General features: G+C 53.4%; 1 protein-coding gene and 2 long non-coding RNA genes across 3 annotated transcripts in view; 2 read left to right on the top strand and 1 right to left on the bottom strand.

The window, feature by feature from the left end:
- Window positions 1-6332: 6332 nt before the first annotated feature.
- On the top strand, window positions 6333-7467 carry LOC135308047 (uncharacterized). The gene is made up of 3 exons (XR_010368598.1): window positions 6333-6470; window positions 6631-6738; window positions 7390-7467. It is a non-coding gene; the product is annotated as an uncharacterized LOC135308047 (long non-coding RNA).
- Window positions 7468-8661: 1194 nt separating this feature from the next.
- The window catches only part of LOC135307521 (uncharacterized), a 179929-nt gene continuing 164459 nt past the window's right edge, over window positions 8662-24131 (top strand). The window contains exons 1-2 of the mRNA XM_064431948.1: window positions 8662-8749; window positions 8838-8909. The gene's annotated coding sequence lies outside the window, so the exon portion shown is untranslated. The remainder of the gene's footprint in view (window positions 8750-8837; window positions 8910-24131) is intronic.
- On the bottom strand, window positions 17543-19442 carry LOC135307230 (uncharacterized). The gene is made up of 5 exons (XR_010367949.1): window positions 19354-19442; window positions 19081-19152; window positions 18896-18994; window positions 18271-18436; window positions 17543-17740 (listed from the first exon to the last, which is right to left on the bottom strand). It is a non-coding gene; the product is annotated as an uncharacterized LOC135307230 (long non-coding RNA).

Below are 24131 nucleotides of genomic sequence, written 5' to 3'. Positions count from 1 at the left end.
CCAGGAAAGGATTTTTAATAAAATATCATAGCTACAGATAACTGTTTTACTCATAACACCAGGAGAAGACCAGGGAATGCAGGTAGCCTAGACTAAGGAGCTCCTCTGTCTCCAAGCTGATCCAAACCAACAGACCTACTCAGATAAGCACCAGGGGACCACAGTGCATGCACAAAGGAGAAAAGTTCAAAAGTTCAGTCATGAGGAAGACCACAGCCTTCGACCTCAGAGACCGCCAAAGACCCCAGTGTGACCATCACAGGAAACAACGCGTGCCCAGAAGGCCGTGGATCTCATCGCCATGTGAGGGGAGGACAGGCGGGGCCAGGGGTTGAATGTGCATGAAGAGATTGTGTAAGGTATTGCATATGGAACATGTTTGTGAACAAAGATGTGGCTCAGTCCAGGGCTCGGGGCACAAGTTTTCACGAGAGCCGTCTCGCTTGTGCCAGGCCCTGACACACATACCCACTTCACAACTACATCAGGTTGTGGAGTGCCGCTATAGGACATGAAATAAAACAACGCAGACACGCATCTCTCCAAGGTAAAAAAGAAGGCAGTTGAATTTCTGACTCCAACATTTACAGATTTCCAAAAGTGACAGTGGATTGGAGGGTGAAAGTGCCACCTCTCCAATGACACTGGACAAACCAACAGTCCATCAAATTTCTCCCCTGCAGAAAAGAATGTAAAACAATAAGTTATTTACATAAAGTGTTTGGGAAAGTTTGCTACAAGAATGTAAACATCAGAAGGCTTAGAAGAACATTAAAAACCAGGGCGACAGTGGAGTCTATTTATTCTGCAGATGGCTTCACTGTGACCAGCGGTGGGGCCCCGAGGGGATGGGGCAGCCCATGCTGAGCGTCCCTGGGCTGAGGGACATTTCCTTCCGTGGGATCATCTGGGCCCACACCTCCTCCAGTGCCATGGCCAGGAAAAGAGGGAAGCCATCAAGAGTATCTCCAGGGACACAGCCTGACCAGCAATGTCAGCAGGCAAAACAAAGCTCCTCCCTAATTAACACACACTGGATAGGACCTAATTGATGGGCCATCACCAATGCAGGGTGCTGCACAGGGTCTGCTGCTCTCAGCCAGGGCCAGAAGGAAGGGAAGGGAAGGGAAGGGAAGGGAAGGGAAGGGAAGGGAAGGGAAGGGAAGGGAAGGGAAGGGAAGGGAAGGGAAGGGAAGGGAAGGGAAGGGAAGGGAAGGGAAGGGAAGGGAAGGGAAGGGAAGGGAAGGGAAGGGAAGGGAAGGGAAGGGAAGGGAAGGGAAGGGAAGGGAAGGGAAGGGAAGGGAAGGGAAGGGAAGGGAAGGGCTGTGTAGCCTCAGGGTCCGACAGGGCTGGTGAGCAGCCCCAGAGACACAACAACCCAGGTCCAACCAGGCTTGTTTTCCAGGTCAAAACACTCGGCGTAGCTGGCCTGGACTTCCCTGTAGGGCACATGGGGGCTTTGGAGTCCCCCTAAGGTGCACGAGGGAGTGGGGTCCCTTGTGACACACCCAGGAATATTTTAGGTTTCCTCTGAGGCATGGAGGGCACTGGGGTCCACTTCAAATCATGCAAGGGATTTGGAATCCTGTGTGAGGCATGCAGAGGGTTTGGGATCTCTCCCAAGGTGTGCAGGGTGCTGGGATCTCTCCTGAGGCACATGTTGGGTTTCTGGGGTCTCATTTCACATGTAGAAAGGGCTGTGGACTCTCGTAAGCGTGCAGGTGCTTTGTGTCCCTCCTGCTGCACGCAGTGGGGCTGGAGTGTCTGCTGAGGCACGCAGGGGACAGGGACCTCTGGCAGTCCCTCAGGGGCCCGTGCGGCTCGGGGCTGCCGCGGCCCAGGGCCAGCCGCCGTGCCGGGATGGCGGTGGCGAGGTGCCGAGGCGGAGCTGCCCCGCCGGGTCACGCTGCATCGGCACAGCACGGGCAGTGCTGAGCGCCGGGCAGGCGGCACCGCCAGCCCAGGGGCCACAGCCCCGGCCCTGCCTCTTTTGGGGCCGGGCACAGACAGCCCCGCGGGACGGGCACCGCTCAGCGCCCGAGGGGACGGAACAGATGCCAGAGGAGCCCCAGGAGCCCTGGACAGGGCCCTGGCGTTGCCCGTCCGGCTCCCCCAGGCCTGTGGCCATCCCGGGCAGCAGGGGCTCGCTCTGGGCCGTGCTCTCCCCGGCCAGCGGGGCTACGGGCCAGCACCCGGCTCCTGCCACTGCCCTGAGAATGCTGAGGGGATTTCGGGGCAGAACTGAACTTGACAGGGACAGAATTCATAGGAGACTTGTTTTGGCCTTTTACAAGGTTAACTGAGAAACAACTTAAAATCCCCGGCTAAATCGTCTGCTTTTACGCGTGGGGATTCCTTCAAGACCCTTCCTAACTCCCGTGGTGCCGGGCCGGGCCGCGTCCCAGTGAGCTCCAACACCCAGCAGCTCGATGGATGCAGCACGGCTGGCACCAGGGAAACGAGTCAGTATCCCTACAGCTGCCCGCTCTGCCTGCAGGGCTGTCACACAACAGCAATGTTCCAGAAGGAACAGGCATTTTTACATCCTCAGGACCGTGTGATCTTTGGTCCTGGTGGTGGATCAGAGAGAAAAGCCAAATGTGACAGACTAAACTTGACTGTAGGAGAGGGATGCCTCAGCAGAGGGTCTGGGGACCTGTGGTGCCAGCCAGTGGCCCGGCACTCGGACACAGCAGGAATACCCCAGACTATCACACTTCACCTGCGAGGGTAGAAAAGCTCAGGTGTTCTTTGTTCAAGGTCCTCCAGAGGCACCAGCTGAAGCTGCCACAGTTCCACCTTGATAAAATTGTTTAAAAAGATTCAGAGGTCTGACACTCTGCTGTGGAGGACATTCCACATGTTATATTTGCCAAATTTTCCAATCAAAAAAACCAAAAAAACAAACCCAAACAAAATTAAATAAAACAGCAATTTTAATTATGTAACTTAATATATATACAATTGAATAAACTTGAAACACTGACTATATAATTTGGTTTAAATTACGAATAATTTGGTCCTGATAATAGCGTATAAGCAAAACTAACCATGCGGGGTATGCATGGGGTATGGAGTGCAGGGCTTTTGGACCCCCATCACCTCACGGACTAGCTTGTGAAGACAAAATTCCCCTTTTTATGCTGTATGTCCTTACCATCTCCTCCCATTTTCGATTCGTCACACTTGTATCACCGCCCTCATCATCACCTTTACCACGCATGCTCCACACTTCTTTAAGTAAGTTGTACCACTCTTTGGGGATCTTCTTTGAGGAAGGCCTCTCCTATTCCTCCACGTCCTGTAGTTCATCTTTTGGATTACACATGCGCACCAAGCTGGTACTGTATAAACCAATATTGAGTTCTAACATTAAAGCAGTGAATCTCATATAATCAACATTTGCCTGGTGTCCAACCAAATTCTCCTCTCTTCCAACTAAATTCAGTCATTGTTATCTCTTGCTTCTTCCTGTTCTGAACAGCTGCAGGAGAACGGTGGGGAGAGGGATAACCCCTCCTCTCCCTTTCTTGCTTGGCATTACACCTTTAACTGTTTTATTATTTCCAAATATTAATTACTGTATCAGTATTGATTACTCTTTCAATTTTGTCAGCATGAATCATACCTATTTACCACACACAGTTCTCATCTTTTGGGCATTTAGGAGCTTTTCATTTTGCTTTGCACCCAAGAAAAATATAGCCCCAAATGTGCACAAATAACTCCTTTAGCATGTCCTCCTTTTCAGCTGGCTTTTCCATTGTTCTCTGCTATCTTGTCCTCATCTTTCCACAATTCCTGTGTCTATTCAAGTCCAGCCTGGCACAGTGCACACATTTGCTTTAGTTCTGTAGTGATTTATGCCCAGCCATCCTGCCAACCACACCCATTTCAATGTTGCAACAACCTAACTCTGGGCTGCAGTATGTGAATCACACTCTGCTGTGTGAGATGGCAGAGCACCAGAGCAGGCACTGAAGAAGGGGCATTCGGTACATTAGTGAAGTGAGTGCTGGAACCTGGGCTAGCTCTTACAACTCCGGCACTACGGCAGGAGTCGGGAACTGCCTCGCTATGGGCATTTACCAGAGGCAGAGCCTTTAGTGCCACTTGCTCTCCAGTGCCAGACACAAGCCACGACAGGAACGAAGCACAGGAGAAAGGAGGAGGCTCCCTGTCTTCAGGTTCTGCAAGGAATACCTTAGTCCAGGTGAAGAGAACAGGATGAGAAGCCCCTAGCTGTACTGCCCAAGGGGTTTTGTACACATACAAGTCATGGGGTGGATGCAAACAATGAACCAATAGGGAATCCTCAGGAGAGGAGTGAGGGGATTACATCAAGTGTCTGGGGCCAATTGGGGTAGGAGGGTGGAGAGGATGGGTCACAAGGGCCAGTGGGGCTCCCAGGAGTAGGGGAATGCCAAAGGGGAGTTGCAGTCAGGGATTGGCCCAAAGGTTCAGGAACCAAGGGGCTGGGTTGCCTTGACAGGCAGGGAAAGAGCTGGAACAAGGGTTTGGGAAGGACACGAGGGACAGTTTGGAGGGAGGGTAAAACCCACAGGTAAACCAACTCAGGAAAAAAATGGGGGCACAACAGAGCCCTTAAACAACACTTAAAATGAAATCAATAAAATAAATTTGAACTGCAACAATCAAGAGCATCTTGAGGGACGCAGCCTGACCAGCAATGTCAGCAGGCAAAAGAAAGGTTTTGCTGAGCAATGGCCCTTTGATGAAGCAAAACATTTACAATCAGGGCAGTCCATTCATGCAGACGGGCACACACTCTGGGGGTACAGCTGAGGCCATGAGGTCACAGCAGGGCTCTGGGGTCACAGCAGGCTGAGCTCTCAGCAGGCCCTGAGGTCACAGAGGTGCCAGAGGTGCCAGAGCCCCGTGGTTGCACAGCAGCACAAGGAGCCAGCAGTCAGTCCCTGAGCACAACTGTTGCGGCAGCAGCGGCGGTGGCAGCAGCGGTGCTGACGTTAGGACAGCGGTGTCGGGACAGAGGTGGCAGCAAGAGCTGCGGGACTGGCGGAGGACAAGGCACCATGGCCCTTGCTCTGCACCTCCTACTCCTGCTGCTCCTGGCCGTGGCCCTGCCTGCCAGGGCTGCCCAGGCTGCTCCGCTGCAAGCGCGGCGAGCAGGTGAGCCGGCAGCCTGGCTGCCCTTTCCCGGGACAGCGCTCCCTGCTCCCTGGGAAGCGCTGGGGATGGTTTTGCCCCGGGCTTTGGGGAGGGTTTCCTCTGTGGGAGGGAGAGAGACCCCACGGGCCCTGGGCTACTCCAGCCACCCCTCCAGAGATGTTGCAAAGGGCCTGCAAAGAGGTTGGAGAGTGACCAGGAGCCAGCCCAGAGCTCCCCAGGCCCCTGTGCAGCTTTGGCCATGTCCATTCACATCTGGCTCCCACAGCCTTACCCAACACCCCTGCATTGCCCAGTTCCCTGTGGCAGAAGGGGATCCTAGCACACCATGGAAATGGTTCTGATCTCTGCTCCCTTCTAGACTGGAATAGTGACATGGGTTTTCAGGAAGTCCTGATGAAGGATGGTTTGAAGTTCTTTGAGGATGCTGGAGGCAAGTTTTCACTCTGTCTTTCCTGAGTGAATAATCAGGATTAATGCAACAAAAGTTCACTTACAAACCATTTCCCTTAACATAATCTTAAGGTTGAAAGAATCTGGAAACCTTGCCCTGCTCCCTTCTGGATCCCTGAGGGGTCCCACAGGATCACTGTCATTGGGAGGAAGGAGCATTTAGCTTTCAATCTTCCTCCCGTGTGCAATGCCAGTGTGTCCTTCCGTGTGCTCTGTGCAGCCACAGAGAAGAGCAGAGAGGGAAGGGGCCGGGCCGGGCCCAGGGCTGTGCCCCGGGGCTGAGCCTTGTGGGCAGCCTGAGGATCTCCTGCAGTGCCACAGGAGCTCTTCTGTCCTGCCTTTCTTTGCAGCTGAACCTGCTGGTGAAGGCCCCACATCCAGGACTGAGGCTATGGGAGATGCTGAGGGTAGGTCAAGGCCTTTCCCCTGGGAGAGCTGCCAGCTCAGAGCCCAAAGCTGGGCCAGGGAGGCATCGCTGCAGGTGCCAGCACAGAACCATGCACGTGTGTGCCCTCGCCCTGCACGATCCCCTCACCGCTGCTGCGGCTCAGTGGTGCCCGTGCAGATCAGCAGAGATGGCAGAAGCTTCTGTGGCTGTTGAGTTACAGGTGTGTCTACAGGGAGGAGATTCATACGTACATTGGTGGTTATTGCCAACAAGACCAGTTTGCATGGCAGGGGTGAGTAGTGTGTCCCTGCTGACCTCACAAGTTGAGCACTGGTTTTGAGGGATGCATTCCTGGGAAATGGAAATATTTTTCTCTAAGTTCCTCCGAAGAGGAAGATGCAAGACACAACAGAGAAGATATCCCTGGAACCATCCAAACAGATGAGGCAAGTGCTGAAGAAAATGCTGCAGGGAGGACAAGGTGGGTGCATTTCCCTCATGCTTCCCCTGGGACTCAGCAGCCGGGGGCTTTGGCTGCACATCTGAATGCATGGTTCCCGGCACAGCAGGATGGGATCCATGGCTCATTGCCAATGAGGAATGTTTCCATCTGATCCAGATGTCTCTTTTGCATTCTCCAGAAATCAAAGGAGAGCCTGCGGAGAAAGAAGCATTTCCTGGAGGAAGCAGTGGTTCCGTGCCAGCATCTGTTGAAGGAGGGGAGGCGATGCCAGGCACAGGCCCAGGAGGTAATTGCTGTGCCTCTGGGCCTGAGCCCTGCTGAGGCTTGAGCTGCCCTCTCTGCTGCTTGGCAGTGCGGGCACAGCCTGGACTAGAGCAGCACAGCCCAGGGGAATTATCCCGAGCAGGCTCAGGGCACTCGGGTACTGAGCAGTCCTGCTGGGGTCCCTCCATGGGAGACATGTCCTGAAACCTGGGAGTGACTGCACGGGGTGCCCACGGTGGGGAAAGGACAGAGGGGGAGAGCAAGGCTCCAGTGTGTCCTGAGAGGGCCTGGCTGTTTGCCCTTGGGATCTGGGAGCTGTCCCAGCAGAAGGAGGACAGGAGGGACAGAGGGAGGGATGGATAACTGTGTCACTGCCTGCTGCAGTTTTCGCCAGGGTTTTAGAGAGGATTTCCTCTGTGTCTGAGGGAGAGAACCCCGGGACCCTGCGCTGCTCCAGCCACCCCTCCCAGGGATGTTGCTGAGGGCAGGGAAAGAGTGTGGAAAGTGACCAGGAGCCAGCCCAGAGCTCCCCAGGCCCCTGTGCACCTTTGGCCATGTCTATTCACATCTGGCTCCCACGGCCTTAGCCGACCCCTGGCAGTGCCCAGTTCCCTGTGGCAGAAGGGGATCCCAGCACACCCTGGAAAGTGTTCTCATCTGTGCTCCGTTCTAGATGAGGTTGCTGGGAAGGCTTCTCCATCAGCTTGGATGAATAAAGTTTTGAAGCCCTTGGAGCCTCCTGCAGGTATGTTCTCAGTTTGCCACCAAGGAAGAATTGTAGACAAGCAGGCAGGAACCAGGTGACAGAAGCTTCTGTGGCTGTTGTGTTACAGATGTGTCTACAGGGAGGACTTCTCCAGCTCCTACCTTGGATTTTGCACTCAAGCCCAGCTCCCATCACAGTGGTGAGTAGTGTGTCCCTGCTGAACCCACAGGCTGAGCCTTGCTTTTGTAGGATCCATTGCTGGGAAATGGAAATATTTTTCTCTAAGGTACTCCAACAGGGAAAGTCCAAGATACAACAGATACGATGTCCCTGCAACCATCCAAACAGATGAGGCAAGAGCTGAAGGAACCCCTGCAGACAAGAGAAGGTGGGTGCATTTCTCTCATGCTTCCCCTGGGAGTCAGCAGCCGGGGGCTTTGGCTGCACATCTGGACACGCCGTGCCCGGCACAGCAGGAAGGGATCCATGGCAGCCTCGCTGCCCCGCTGCTGCTTTCACGCCCTGCAGGGCTGTTTGCCAGCCTGGCCTGGCTGCAGCTGGTGCCCAGCCTCTGCAGGAAGGCATTTGGCATCAGCTGACAGGCCATGCCCAAACTGTAACACACCCTGAGATCCCCCACTATATCCAGTCCTGCAGATTAGGAAAAGGGTGGCTGTTTGGAGGTGGAAGTGCTCTCATCATGCCACTGTAATCTGGCCATTTTCCTGCTCCATAAATTTCACAAATATTACCTCTGATGCCACCGCCCAAGTGGGAAACAGCTCCATCTGATGCAGCTGTCTCCCTTCCTTTGTCAAGAGATGGACATAGTGCTTCAGTGGAAGGTGGCATTTCTTGAAGGAAGCACTCCATCTTCGGTGCCAGCCCCTGCTGCCGGAAAGAAGGCAAAGCCAGACATGGGCACAGGCACAGCAGGTAATTGCTGTGCAGGGCTCAGCCCTGGCCGGGGCTGTGTGGCAGCAGCTCTTCCCCCAGGGCCTGCACTTGCCCGGCCCGGCAGCAGCCAAAGCTGGAGGCACCTCGGCTTCCAGGCCTCTGGAGCTGGTTCAGAGCCCCGGGGAAACGGGACTGGTGCAGCAACGTCCCTTGCGCTGCAGCTGCTGCGGAGCTGGCCCTGAGTGCCCAGAGGCCCAAGGCACAGGAGCAGCCCCGAGCGGGAGCCCTGCCGCCAGCCCAGGGCCAGAGCCAGCCCTGGCACACAATGGAAACAGTTCTCATCTTGGTTTGCTTCCAGACTGGGATGCTGGGAAGGATTCTCCATTAGCCTGGCGCTCTGAAGTTGTGAAGCCCTCTGAGCATTCTGCAGGTATGTTCTCACTGTCCCACCAAGGCGTAATGTTTGACTGACTGGTAAGAACCAGGTGACAGAAGCTTCTGTGGCTGTTGTGTTACAGGCGTGTCTGCAGGGACGACCTCACCAACTCCTACCTTGGATGCTGCACAAAAGGCCAGCTCCCATGGCAGGGGTGAGTAGTGTGTCCCTGCTGACCCCTCAGGCTGAGCCGTGCTTTTGGGAGATCCATTCCTGGGAAATGGAACTACTTTATCTTAAGGTCCTACGACAGGAGAGACCAAAGACATGGCAGGCAAGAAATTCCAGGACCCATTAGAAATCATGTGGCAAATGCTGTAGGAATGTCTGCAGAGAAGGCAAGGTGGGTGCATTTCCCTCATGCTTCCCCTGGGACTCAGCAGCCAGGGGCTTTGGCTGCACATCTGGACACGCCGTGCCCGGCACTGCGGGAAGGGATCCATGGCAGCCTCGCTGCCCCGCTGCTGCTTTCACGCCCTGCAGGGCTGTTTCCCAGCCTGGCCTGGCTGCAGCTTCTGCCCAGCCTCTGCAGGAAGGCATTTGGCATCAGCTGACAGACAGCCCCAGTTGCACCACATTCCATGCCCACCCTCTGATCCCCTGCAATTTCCTGATGTCCAGGCAGATCAGATGTTGGGGCTGTTTGAGGAAGGAAGCAGCCTTAGGTTGTCCCAAACTCCTGGTTGTTTTCTGATCCTTATCCATTCCTTTCACAAGTGATGCCTCACCTTCCCCATTCCCAGTCAGGAATGTTTCCATCTGATCCAGCTGTCTCTTTTCCATTTTCCAGAAATGAAAGGAGAGCCTGTGCAGAAGGATGCATTTCCCGGAGGAAGCAGTGGTTCCGTGCCAGCCTCGGCTGCTGGAAGGGAGGCCATGCCAGGCACAGGCCCAGGAGGTAATTGCTGTGCCTCTGGGCCTGAGCCCTGCTGAGGCTTGAGCTGCCCTCTCTGCTGCTTGGCAGTGCGGGCACAGCCTGGACTAGAGCGGCACAGCCCAGGGGAATTATCCCGAGCAGGCTCAGGGCACTCGGGTACTGAGCAGTCCTGCTGGGGTCCCTCCATGGGAGACATGTCCTGAAACCTGGGAGTGACTGCACGGGGTGCCCACGGTGGGGAAAGGACAGAGGGGGAGAGCAAGCCTGCAGTGTGTCCTGAGAGGGCCTGGCTGTTTGCCCTTGGGATCTGGGGGGCTGTCCCAGCAGAAGGAGGGCAGGAGGGAGTGTAGCAAGGAGGCATAGCTGTGGCACTGCCTGCTGCAGTCTTCCCCAAGGATTTAGTGTGGATTTTCTGTGAGTTTGAGGGAGAGAGCCCCAGGGCCCTGGGCTACTCCAGCCACCCCTCCCAGGGATGTTGCTGAGGGCAGGGAAAGAGTGTGGAGAGTGACCAGGAGCCAGCCCAGAGCTCCCCAGGCCCCTGGGCAGCTTTGGCCATGTCCATTCCCATCTGGGTCCCATAGCCTTACCCGACCCCCTTGCAGTGCCCTTTTCCCTGTAGCATTAGGGGATCCCAGCATGCCACAGATATGGTTCTGATCTCTGCTCCCTTTTAGACTGGAATCGTGACATGGGTTTTCAGGAAGTCCTGATGAAGGATGGTTTGAAGTTCCTGGAGGATGCTGGGGGCAAGTTTTCATTCGGCCTTTCCTTAGTGAATAATCAGGATCAATGCAACCAAAGCTCATTTATAAACCATTTCCCTTAACATTATGTAAGGGCTGAAGGATTCTGAGAATCTTTCCCTGCTCCCTTCTGGAGGCCTGAGGGCTCCCACAGGATCGCTGTCAGTGGGAGGAAGGAGCATTGATCTTTCAGTCCTCCTCCCGTGTGCTGTGCCAGTGTGTCCTTCCGTGTGCTCTGTGCAGCCACAGAGAAGAGCAGAGAGGGAAGGGGCTGGGCCCATAGCTGTGCCCCGGGGCTGAGCCTTGTGGGCAGCCTGAGGATCTCCTGCAGTGCCACAGGAGCTCTTCTGTCCTGCCTTTCCTTGCAGCTGAACCTGCCGGTGAAGGTCCCACATCCAGGACTGAGGCTCTGGGAGATGCTGAGGGTAGGTCAAGGCCTTTCCCCTGGGAGAGCTGCCAGCTCAGAGGCCAAAGCTGGGCCAGGGGGGCATCGCTGCAGGTGCCAGCCCAGAACCATGCACGTGTGTACCCTCGCCCTGCACGAACCCCTCACCGCTCCTGCGGCTCAGTGGTGCCCGTGCAGATCAGCAGAGATGGCAGAAGCTTCTGTGGCTGTTGAGTTACAGGTGTGTCTGCGGGGAGGACTTCTCAAGCTCCAGGGCTGGATGCTTGGCCCCAACCCAGCTCCCATGGCAGGGGTGAGTAGTGGGTCCCTGCTGACCCCACAGGCTGAGCCCTGCTTTTGTGGGATCCATTCCTGGGAAATGGAACTACTTTCTCTTAAGGTCCTCCAAAAGGAAAGACCCAAGTTTTTGCCGCCAAAAAGTCTCATGACTCAGATGAATTCCTGAGACAAACACAGAAGGAAGCACCCGGAGGACAAGGTGGGTGCGTTTCCCTCATGCTTCCCCTGGGACTCAGCAGCCGGGGGCTTTGGCTGCACATCTGGACACGCCGTGCCCGGCACAGCAGGAAGGGATCCATGGCAGCCTCGCTGCCCCGCTGCTGCTTTCACGCCCTGCAGGGCTGTTTCCCAACCTGGCCTGGCTGCAATTCCTCCCCAGCCTCTGCAGTATGGAATTTGGCATTAGCTGATAGGGTGCCCCAACTGTACTGTGGGCCTGAGATCCCCTGCCATTTCCCAGTCTCTGAGAAGATCAGGAGGTGCAGCTGTTTGCACAAGGGAGTGCACTGGCCCAGCCCCAATTACCTGGGCTTTTTCCTGATCTTTACCTGTGACTTAGACAAGCATTGCCTCCTGAAGGTGCCACCTCCCCAGTGGGGAATATTTCCATTTGATCCAGTTGTCCCTTTTTTCCTTTTTCAAGTGATGGACCAAAAGGCTGTTCAGGAGGAGGAACACTCAGAGAGAAGCAGTGGCTCATTGGCAGCCCCTGCTGCAGGAAGGAAGGCGATGCCAGACATGGGCACAGGCACAGCAGGTAATTGCTGTGCCGGGCTCCGCCCTGGCCGGGGCTGTGTGGCAGCAGCTCTTCTCCCAGGGCCTGCCCTTGCCCAGCCCGGCAGCAGCCAAAGCTGGAGGCGCCTCGGCTTCCAGGCCTCTGGAGCTGGTTCAGAGCCCCGGGGAAACGGGACTGGTGCAGCAACGTCCCTGGCGCTGCAGCTGCTGCGGAGCTGGCCCTGAGTGCCCAGAGGCCCAAGGCACAGGAGCAGCCCTGAGCGGGAGCCCTGCCGCCAGCCCAGGGCCAGAGCCAGCCCTGGCTCCCGACTGGGCAGGGGCTGCGCTGGCTCCTGACAGGGCCTGAGCCTGTCCCCTGGGGCTGGGGGAGCTGTGACGGGGCAGGGAGGGCCAGGGGTGGCAGTGGCTGCTCAGGCATGGCTTTGGCCCGTGTCCCTGGCAGCAGCCACTGCCCAAGCAGCTGCGCTGCCCCCGGGCTCTCCTCCCGGCCTGCTGGGCTTTGTTGGCTGGCACAGCCTGTGCCAAGGGCCGGCAAGGTGCCTGCAGGCCCCAGCTCTGGGGGAAACAGAGAACGTCCTGCCCGTATCCACCGTGCTGCCAGCTCAGCAGTGCAGCACAGCACGGGCTCACGCTCCCCATCGCTCCCACAGATGCAGCCGGCACCACAAGACCTGTTCGCGATGCCCAGGATGGCCTCGGAAGGGGCTTCTGTCAGGGAACCGACTGCTGGCTAGCGTTTCTGGCAGGCATGCTTTATTTGGAGCTTGTCTTCATATTGTGCTGCTTTGGAATCTGGTATTCCTGGAACAGAAAACAGTGAGTGTTTTATTGCCCACCCCCTCCAACAGCTTCTTTTCAAAGTCCAGCATGGACAGGGAACATTCCCATTGAGGCTGCAGTGGAGTTGTGGCCAGCCCATGATTGTCCAAATAACTCTGCTGAGGGTTCTGCTGCTGCCCAGTGCTTCCATTGGCCTCTCAATTGCTGGGCCTTGTCCTGGGGGCCCCGCTGGGGCAGCAGCCAGGGCTGGCTCCCACTGAGGCTGCCTGGCCAAGAGCAGCCCCAGGGGCATGGGGCAGAGGCAGAGGCAGGTGGGGAGGAGAAAGAGCAGAGCCGAGGTTGCCCTTGAAAGGCAGAGGCGCTCTGGGACCCACTCCTGGCCAGGGACCCTGCCCAGAGCCGTGCCCTGCTGGCCGGGGCCTTGAGGGGCAGCTGTCCAGCTGGGCCCAGCTGTGCCAGCAGCTCCAGCCGTGCTGGGGAGCCTTGCCAGCTCTGGGCCCTGCTGTGCACGAGGGTCCCTGTGTGCCACTGGCAGCTGGGGCCTCAGCCACCTCCTCTCTGCACAGGAGCACCTCGGGACAGGAGTTGGAAGACGGTGGCTGCACCTCACACCCAGACAGCGTGAGCAGCTCCTCCAGCAGCAGGAACGGCCTGGACAGCCCTCTCAAGTCTTCTGTGAAGAGGACCCCAGAACAACAGTCTACGAGGGAACCTCCTTCTACCCCGTAAATCCCACTGCCACCTGCTCTCCCCATGGGCCTCCCCAAGCTGCCTTCATCCCTTTTTTTATCTTTGTCTGTCCCATCCCAGCCAACTCGAGTACCTCTAGGGACCCCAGGAGCAGCCCAGCACCCTCCAGCCCTTCCTGAGACCAACACATCCCTCCCTCTGCCCCTGAGCCCCCCGGCCTTGCCCTCTAGGAATCACTGAAGGTGACACCCCACCCCACCCCACCCCACCCCCCCCCGCTTGCAGGGTAGGCAATGGCCCATTCTTCTGTTTAAATAAAGAGAAGGATCTTTGTTCTGGTTGGAAAGCAAAACCAGTGAGAGACTCCAAGTCAGAAATACAATTTATTAGAAAAAGGGAAAAAAATCAAAACACATGCAATGATACAAAAGAAAAACCACTGACAGGGTCAGAATACAGCCTGCTGACACCCTGCTAGTTAGCGTGGTGGTAGCAGTCCAGATGAAATGGACTTGTGGAAGTGGTGATCCTGTAGAAACCATCTGGTAGCTCTCATCCTCTGGAAAAGCAGTGGGTAAGGGCGGCGGTTCCTCTGGGAATCCAGTGGAAAGACTGCTTGTTGTGTCCCAAAACCCAGATTATATCCACCTGGGGATGCTTAGCTCCTCCCCCATGGGCAGAGCATCTCACAGTGGGCTGATATCATTCTGCCTCATGCTGTGGGTCCTTGATTAGCCATGAAACAGAAATGGCTCTGGGAGGGAGTTATTTCTGAGTCATGTGGCAAGACATTGATGGGCCCATTAACAGGAGATAAGGAAGAAACAATGCCCCTCCTGGTTTCAGCAGCTCTTGAGGATGGCATTAGAATACATCTTTACACTACAACCCAGGACAAGCGGTCACTCCAGTGTCCAGGTGGCAGCAGCAGCAAAGCCCACCCAGCACCAGCACTGACTGAGCTCCATGCCCAGGAGGAGCTGTGGATGCCCACGGTGTGGGCAGGCACAAGCCAGGCAGGGGCTGCTGTTGAAATGGAGGTTTTGGGGGGTTCAATTAAGTTAGCAATATATGGACTAAGCATTTAAATTTTAAATTGTAGAATTATGTGTTGAATTTTAACCTTTTACTTAAGAAACCTCTGCCAAGGTACAAAGGGCATAGGAAAATGCAAATTTCTGAAGCTTCTTGCTATGAAGGACAATACCAGTGTCATAAACAGGGCAGGAGATCTTTCTCCTTTTTAATGCCTTTATTAAAAACATTCAGCTGAGGCTGGGGAGAAAGGACAGGTCGCCCGCACCCCTGCTGCTCCCAGGAGTGGCACAGAGGAGGAGGATGCTGCAGCTGTGTCCGCTGGTATGCAGGCAGAGCTGGGGCTTCCATCCTCGAGGGAGTAGTGGGAATTCCGCTTTTTTGGTCTAACATTCCAGATCCTCTTTCTAGCTGACATCCTTTCAGGTTAGGGTGAGGAGTAAAAAGGATCTTAGCAGATACTAAGGATTAAGTTCCTCACCTTTAGACATTACTTAGGTTTCATAAATCCATGTTGGCTTCTTGTTTTTAGGGTTTTTTTTCCTGGAAAATTGCAAACTGTGGTGAAATGCATTCTTATCTGCATACTAGCTCTGATGTCACCTCCCCCTGCTACCTTCAGGCTCCTGGGAAGCAGCAGGGGGACAATTGCGCTTGATTTCTAACCATTGACAGGTAATTGAAGAAAAACTATTAACAAGAGGTGATTGCAACATGAAGCTATCAACAACAAATAGTCAACATTTCAACTCACAACAACTGGCCCAACCTGTTTAACTTTGCAGCCTTAAAAAAAAAATTGATAATTTGTTGGGGAGAACACCCCAGGTGTGGAGACACGAGGCTTGTCTCCATTTCAGAAGGCTGATTTATTATATATTCTATTAAAATACTACGTTAAAACTATGCTAAAAGAACAGAGAGGAAAAAATGACCAGAAGGCTACAAAGAAGAAGAACAGAATGGAATGCATAACAAAAATCTTATGACTGCTCACAGGCTCAACACAGTTGGCTGTGATTGGTCATCAAGTGAAAACAATCCACATGGACCAATGGAAGATGCACCTGTTGCATTCCACTGCAGCAGATAGTTATTGTTTGCATTTCTTTCCTGAGGCCCTCAGCTCCTCAGGAGGGGAAAAATCCTAGGAAAGGATTTTTAATAAAATATCATAGCTACAGATAACTTTTTTACTCATAAGACCAGGAGAAGACCAGGGAATTCAGGAAACCTAGACTAAGGAGCTCCTCTGTCTCCAAGCTGATGGACAGAAGTGGTATGTATTCCTTTCCTTTTTTTAGGGTTGGCTACTGATAAATCACATAAGAGACGTCTTTGTGTGCAGTTTTGCACAAGCAGTTTGCAAGCCATCGTCTGCCAGGGAGAGGCCGGTGGTGGGGGGTCCCCAGCTGACAGAGCAGCTGGCGGAGCGTTGGTTTGAACTGTGATTGTGTATGGTTATCACGTCTGGATGTGCGTGCTTGTGTGTGTGTGGGTGTGAGTGAACGGTGAAACACGCTGGGGGGAGTGAGGTCTTGGTTTAGTTTCTCTGGTAACTGTTATGAATAGAAAATTGTATTTTTTTTAGTTTCAGAGTTAAAAAAAAAAAAAAAAGGCAAGTCAAACCGGTCAGACTCCTTTAGGTTCCCTGCCAAAGAAAAGCTCTTCGAATACCTGTTAATGGCAGGTGATTAACTGATTGTTTCCCTGATGCTGGCCACTTACCAAAAAAAAAGACACCAGGACAGACCCCTCCGAGGTAATGAAAATAGGAGTGACATCAGAGCAAGTATGCAAATAAGAAATGCAGTGCGCCTTGGGTTTTTACAGTTTTACAGTTTTTACAAGAAAAACCCCTAAAATCACGAGCCAACAAGTGACTTAAGTGACGTCTAAGGATGGGAGCATAGTCCCGTACCTGCTTGGACCTTTTTATTTTCTCACCCTAACCTGAAAAGAAACTGATTAAAGAGACACCCCGGGTTTTTAAACAAACAAGCTACGACTCCACGATTCTCCTGTGAGGACAGAGTCCCCAGCTCTGTCTGCAGACCAGCGGACAAAACTGCATCATCCTCCTTCTTCGTGCCACGCCTGGGAGCAACGGCGGCAAGGGCACGACCTGTCAATTTCTCCCTACCTGAGCTGATTCTTCTTAATAAAGGCATTAAAAAGGAGAAAGATCTCCTGCCCATTTATTTCACTGCACACCTTGGGAGAGATCCCAAACCCTCTGCATGCCTCACACAGGATTCCAAATCCCTTGCATGACTTGAAGTGGACCCCAGTGCCCTCCATGCCTCAGAGGAAACCTAAAATATCCCTGGGTGTACTGCAAGGGACCCCAGCCCCTCGTGCACCTTAGGGGGACTGCAAAGCCCCCACGTGTCCTACAGGGAAGTCCAGGCCAGCTGTGCCGAGTGTTTCGACCTGGAAATAAAGTCTGGTTGCACCTGGGTTGTTGTGTCTCTGGGGCTGCTATCCAGCCCTGTCAGACCCTGAGGCCACACAGCCCTTCCCTTCCCTTCCCTTCCCTTCCCTTCCCTTCCCTTCCCTTCCCTTCCCTTCCCTTCCCTTCCCTTCCCTTCCCTTCCCTTCCCTTCCCTTCCCTTCCCTTCCCTTCCCTTCCCTTCCCTTCCCTTCCCTTCCCTTCCCTTCCCTTCCCTTCCCTTCCCTTCCCTTCCCTTCCCTTCCCTTCCCTTCCCTTCCCTTCCCTTCCCTTCCCTTCCCTTCCCTTCCCTTCCCTTCCCTTCCTTCTGGCCCTGGCTGAGAGCAGCAGACCCTGTGCAGCACCCTGCATTGGTGATGGCCCATCAATTAGGTCCTATCAAGTGTGTGTTAATTAGGGAGAAGCTTTGTTTTGCCTGCTGACATTGCTGGTCAGGCTGTGTCCCTGGAGATACTCTTGATGGCTTCCCTCTTTTCCTGGGCATGGTACTGGAGGAGGTCTGGGCCCAGATGATCCCACGGAAGGAAATGTCCCTCAGCCCAGGGACGCTCAGCATGGGCTGCCCCATCCCCTCGGGGCCCCACCGCTGGTCGCAGCAGCCCCTGCCTGGCTCCTGCCTGCCCACACCGTGGCCATCCCCAGCTGCCCCTGGGCACAGAGCTCAGCCAGTGCTGCTGCCGGGTGGCCTTTGCTGCTACTGCCATCAGAGACTGGGGTGACAGCTCCATCTCTTTATTGAAAGGGAAGAGGTGATTTTGGAAGCTCTCCAAGAGTGCTAACTTGAGCACTTCTAAATCCTGTTCTAGGGCTTTCACCTTCAGCCCTGCATGGAGTGCTGGGCCTGTCGCCTCCAAGCACCACAGGGGTTGGAGGGGCAAATATACACTCATCAGACTCATAATCAGACTCAGAACTGCTGCTATTGCTCTTTTGGCTGTAGAGGTCTCGTGACCAGCCACCAGCTTTCAGCTTTTCTTCAAGGTGGTGCCTGTGAAGAGAGGAGGTGGCTGAGGCCCCAGCTGACAGTGGCACACAGGGACCCTCCTGCACAGCAGGGCCCAGAGCTGGCAAGGCTCCCCAGCACGGCTGGAGCTGCTGGCACAGCTGGGCCCAGCTGGACAGCTGCCCCTCAAGGCCCCGGCCAGCAGGGCACGGCTCTGGGCAGGGTCCCTGGCCAGGAGCGGGCCCCAGAGCGCCTCTGCCTTTCAAGGGCAACCTCGGCCCTGCTCTTTCTCCTCCCCACCTCCCTCTGCCTCTGCCCTGTGCCCCTGGGGCTGCTCTTGGCCATGCAGCCTCAGTGGGAGCCAGCCCTGGCTGCTGCCCCAGAGGGCTCCCCAGGACAAGCCCCAGCAATTAAGAGGCCAATGGAAGCATTGGGCAGCAGCAGAACCCTCAGCAGAGTTCTTTGGAAAATCATGGACTGGCCACAACTCCACTGCAGACTCTCTGGGAATGTTCCCTGACTATGAGCAGCCTTTAAAGGAAGCTGTTTGAGGTGGAGAATCGCAAAACACTCACCATTTTCTCGTCCAGCAATACCAGATGCCTGCACAGCACATCATCAGGCACAGTGCCGCACCAGCCACAATGGCCATCAACTTAATCAAACAAGGTGTTCCCCAGCAGAAAACTCTTCTCATGCTTTTCCAGATGATGTCAGAATGTGTTGAGGTGCTGGCTGCATCTGTGGGAGCAATGGGGAGCATGAGCCCGTGCTGAGCTGCACTGCTGAGCTGGCAGCACCGTGGATACGGGCAGGATGTTCTCGCTCCCTGTTTCCCCCAGAGCTGGGGCCTGCAGGCACCTTGCTGCCCCTTGGCACAGGCCTGCTCAGTACCCAAACCCCCTGAGCCTGCATGCCATAATTACTCTGTGCTGTGCCCTTCTGCTCCAGGCAACACTTGTCAAAGACATGGATAAGGAGAATGGCCAGGGTTTTGGAGCTGCTCCAGGGCCCTCTCTCCTGCACAGAGCAGCCCCTCCAGATGTGCTCAGAGACTGGGAAATTGCAGGGGATCTTAGGGTGTGCATGGCCTGTGGTGCATGGATGCCTTCCCGCTGTGCCGGGCACGGTGTGTCCACATGTGCAGCCAATGCCCCCGGCTGCTGAGTCCCAGGGGAAGCATGAGGGAAATGCACCTACCACGCTGGCTGTCCACATCACTCAGGAGTTTTTTCAGATATTTGGATTCCTCCAGGGATGTACAAGCTCCTGTAGGTTTCTTCTTCCGTCTTGGAGGACCTTAAGAGTAATATTTCCGTTTCCCAGGAATGGATCCCACAAAAGCAGAGATCAGCCTGTGGGGTCAGCAGGGACACACTACTCACCCCTGCCATGGGAGCTGGGCTTGCATGCAACATCCACCAAAGGACCTGGGAAAGTCCTCCCTGCAGACACACCTGTAACTCAACAGCCACAGAAGTTTCTGCCATCTCTGCTGATCTGCACGGGCACCGCTGAGCCGCAGGAGCAGTGAGGGGATCGCGCAGGGCGAGGGCACACACGTGCCTGGTTCTGTGTTGGCACCTGCAGCGCTGCCTCCCTGGCCCAGCTTTGGGCTCTGAGCTGGCAGCTCTCCCAGGGGAAAGGACTTGACCTACCCTCAGCATTGCCCAGAGGCTCAGTAATGGACATGAGCTGGGAAGCTGCACCACCTTCACCAGCAGGTTCAGCTGCAAAGAAAGGCAGGACAGAAGAGCTCCTGTGGCACTGCAGGAGATCCTCAGGCTGCCCACAAGGCTCAGCCGCGGGGCACAGCCCTGGGCCCGGCCCCTTCCCTCTCTGCTCCTCTCTGTGGCTGCACAGAGCACACGGAAGGACACACTGGCATTGCACACAGGAGGAAGATGGACAGCTAAATGCTCCTTCCTCCCACTGACAGTGATCCAGTGGGATCCCTCAGGGCTCCAGAAGGGAACAGGGCAAAGTTTTTAGAATCTTTCCACTCTGACTTAACCTTAACAAAAATGGCCCATGAGTGAGCTTTATCCACATGGACACTGATTATTCTGCCAGTAAAAACGGAAATGCAGAACTTGCCTCCAGCATTCTCCAAGCCATTCAAAGTGTCATTAACCAGGACTTCCAAGTCATGTAAGTCGTGATCCAAATCTAGAAGGGGGCAAACACCAGAACCACTTCTGTGTGTGCTGGGATCCCCTTCTGCCTCAGGGAACCGGGCACTGCAAGGGCGTCGGGTAAGGCTGTGGAAGCCGGATGTGAATGGACATGGCCAAAGGTGCATGGGGGCCTGGGGAGCTCTGAACTGGCTCTGGTCACTCTCCACCCTCTTTCCCTGCCCTGTGTAAGATTCTGGGACAGGAATGGGAAATGCGGCTACCCAGGGCCCCTTGGGACACTCTCCCTCCCACAGAGGAAACCCTCCCTAATGCCCTGGGCAAAGCCATTCCCAGCGCTTCCCAGGGAGCAGGGAGCGCTGTCCCGGGAAAGGGCAGCCAGGCTGCCGGCTCACCTGCTCCCCGCGCTTGCAGCGGAGCAGCCTGGGCAGCCCTGTCAGGCAGGGCCACGGCCAGGAGCAGCAGGAATAGGAGGCGCAGAGCAAGGGCCATGTTGCCTTGCCCTCTGCCAGTCCCGCAGCTCTTATTGCCACCGCTGTCCTGTCACCACTGTCCCAACCTCAGCACCGCTGCTGCCACCGCCGCTGCTGCCGCAACAGTTGTGCTCAGGGACTGACTGCTGGCTCCTTGTGCTGCTGTGCAACCACGGGGCTCTGGGACCTCTGGCACCTCTGTGACCTCAGGGCCTGCTGAGAGCTCAGCCTGCTGTGACCCCAGAGCCCTTCTGTGACCTCATGGCCTCAGCTGTACCCCCAGAGTGTGCCCCCATCTGTATGAATGGACTGCCCTGATTGTTTTGCTTTATCAGAGTTCCATTGCTCAGAAAAACCTTACTTTTCACCTGCTGACATTGCTGGTCAGGCTGTGTCCCTGGAGATGCTCTTGATGTCTTCCCTCTTTTCCTGGGCATGCCACTGGAGGAGGTCCAGTCCCAGATGGTCCCATGGAAGGAAATGTGCCCTCAGCCCAGGGATGCTCAGCATGGGCTCCCCCATCCCCCTGGGACACCTGTTGAGACAGGAGGTGGCTGAGGCCCCGTTGCAGCTGGCACACAGAGGCCCTCCTGCACTGCAGGACATGCCCACCGTGCTCAAAGTTTGCCTCTGAAGACAGAGAGGTGAGCTTGTGAGACATCCCAGAAAATATCAGGGAAAAGGTTTTAAGTTGGTTGTTGTCACTAGGTACAAATCTTCAGTGAGAAAAGAGCCTCTCCAGTACACTGGGTGTCTTGTCATGACTTCATTCTTCTTAGAGCGAAGATTACCAATTAAATGCAATTTTATTTTTTATTCTACAAGTGTAAAAGTGTTCTAAATTTTTCTAATTCGAAAAGTATTTTGAAGAATCCTAAAGGACAATAGAAAAATGTAAGAAATATTTGGGGATTTTTTTCCTATGAAAAATAATGCTGAATATTTCTAAAAATTTCTAATATGTCAAAATGTAAAACAAAGACAAAATGGGGTCGCTTTTTCTCAGGAGTCCTATATGTGGTTGCTGGCTGCCCCTCCTGGCTGTGCCAGACAATCAGCTCAGCCAGTGCTGGTGGTAGCATACAGACACAGGAGCTGAAGCCCAAAGATGTTGCTGGGCTCAGGCCCTTCCCTGGCAGGAGGGCTGCAGCATCTGTCCTGGCTGGACACCAGGGCCAGCACCTCTGGGGACAGAGGCTCCTGTTCTGGGTGATGGTGGCAGCAGCATGTGCCCAGCAATGAGCTGGTCATGCAGCCGTGGCAGGGACAACGGGCACTGGCACGGAGATGCAAGAGGACAGGCCCAGTTCTCCATGACTGAGGCCTTTGGCCGGTCTTGTGAAGCTGCAGAGGTGCTCCTGTGCAGAGAGGAGGTGGCTGAGGCCCCAGCTGCCAGTGGCACACAGGGACCCTCGTGCACAGCAGGGTCCAGAGCTGGCAAGGCTCCCCAGCACGGCTGGAGCTGCTGGCAGAGCTCGGCCCAGCTGGACAGCTGCCCCTTATTGCTGGATCTGGATCTATGTAGAAATCACAAACAAGACAGTACTACTCCGGAATGTGCCTTGAGCCGTTTCATTTTCCAGCATCAGTCTCATTATATGGTTATGACAATGGGAAGATGCAAGCATTTCACATCCCAAGCAGCAGACCAAGAACTTAATGTTGCAACTTACATTAAAAGTTTCCTGGCCAATAAAAAACCCAAAACCTATTGACAGTAGTTCCATCCAATTACTATAAGCAAACATTCCTTTGGTTAAAATAATGCTTGCTTATTTCATATACAATATCTGCTTAAAATACAATGCACAGAGCTTCATTATTATTAGCTTAGAACTTCCTCACGTTCAACTAGATAGACGTTTCTGCAGGTTAGGGAGTTGTTCTTGACAAGTGTTAATACATAGACCATTGCTCTCTAAGTCTTTACTTGCCTACTTCTTATACAATTTTTCTGCTGACAAATCTTATGATTACTTTTTAGCTCTAATTGCAGTTCTGCTGTCACTGATGCTTGCCTTTTGCAGCTTTCCCAAAACCCTCAGATTTCATGGATTCCCACAATACCCCCTCTTGGTTCAACTAAAAAGAAACTTTCCTAACTGTCTCCTTTATTAACTCCCTTGCGTTTTGTAGCTTTAATATATCTGCTTGTTACTTGCTTAGAGCTTCCTTTTTGCTCACATTAAGTATTGCTATATTACAACACAGCAATTTTAATGCTGTGAAAGTCCAGTCGGTTCAAAGGGCATAAGTCATGTCTGATAACAATTACAAGTCATTGTTAGAAAAATCTCGCCTGTTCTAAGGTTTTAATTCAAAACCTTTTTCTATGGCTATACCTTCATCTACCATCTCTGTAAGATTTTGACAACTTTCTGTGAATCTATTTCCTACTTTTTTCTCTTGTATGACAAAAACTTCTTTGATAGTTTTCTCCATCATTTGTCGCACCAAAGTCTGCAAGGTGTCACTACTAGTATGGCCACCAAAACACTCAGCACGTATAGACCTATCTTACAGAGTTCCCTTAGCCAGGGTGCAAAGCTCCATTCTTGGAACAAATCATCTACCTATGACAGACCATCTTCTTTAATTTGAGCTGTCAAATCTTTCAGCTTTTGTATGCTGTTTGGATGGATTCAGAATGCTCTGACAGGATCATGCAACAGAATCCTTCAAATTCCTCACAACCGTGTCCATGTGCCAGTAAAAGAAAATCCACTGCTGCTCTGTTTTGAAGGGTAGCATGTCTAACACTATAAACATCTGTCAGCATATCACTGATTGCAGTGGATGTGGCATTAGTTTCTTTACTCAGCCAACATTCAACTCCATCTCATTGTTTCAATGCCCTTGCTGAAGCCATTTGGGGTAAAAACAAACCTGCTGAAACCCTTTTTAGCAGCATTCTAAGGCATGAAATCACTCTTACAATTCTCATCATAGTGATGAGCGGATCTTGTTCCCCTATGTTTCTTCTTAATGACTGCTTTAGCAGTAGGTGCTATCACAGTGAGCATGCCAATGCTACATGGGCCACCTTCAAGGCGTGATGGAAAGCCTTGCCAAGCCCTATCTCCACAAATGAGCCCATATCCTTTTGGCAATTGTCAAGGACATTGGTCAGCCTCGGAAAGCACATCCCAACTATCTGAATCACTACACTAAAAACTTGAATTTCTGTATGCAAAATAATGGGGACTAACATTGTACTTTGGAAGGTCACCTTCTGGTGAGTCATTATCTGTCAACGTAAGGCAAAAGTCCATTGTTACAGAACCAAGGATTTCTAATTCTTGGGGTTCAGACACTGCTTTGGGAAGTTCCTTGGCCCAAATGTTCCAATTCAGTACAGGATTGCTCTCATTGTCAATTTCACTAGGCTTACTATTAAATTGTTTTTCAATCAAAGGCAAATCCTTTACTGGCACACCAACTGGACAGGTTTTCTGCTTCTGAATTAGACAAGCATATGATATCTGAGCCTGTTGCCTTGGCTAAGGTCACCCAAACATTTGTTTTTAGTTGTTCTACAGGCAAATTTGCACTACAAGAAACAATTAAAACCAACTAACACTAGTGTATCACTCAATTTCGTTCCATCCTTTTAGTGAGCATATTTTTGGCAAAAGATCTTCCTATATATCTCAATTTAAAAACTTTGTTTTTGACCTTTAAAAAGAATTTCACCTTTGAAAATCCAGTAGAGGGGGATCTATAATGTAACAAAACAAAACCCACACATTTGCCAAAAAGATTCTACGAAACACACAATTGACACATTGATAAATAGCATACAATCAGACTTTGCAGGTTCCAGGGATG

The sequence above is a fragment of the Passer domesticus genome, chromosome 9 (genome assembly GCF_036417665.1).
Source record: "Passer domesticus isolate bPasDom1 chromosome 9, bPasDom1.hap1, whole genome shotgun sequence".
In the NCBI taxonomy this organism is placed as follows: domain Eukaryota; kingdom Metazoa; phylum Chordata; class Aves; order Passeriformes; family Passeridae; genus Passer; species Passer domesticus.
Note: the sequence above shows the minus strand (reverse complement) of the source record. Positions and strands in the feature narration are given on the sequence as shown.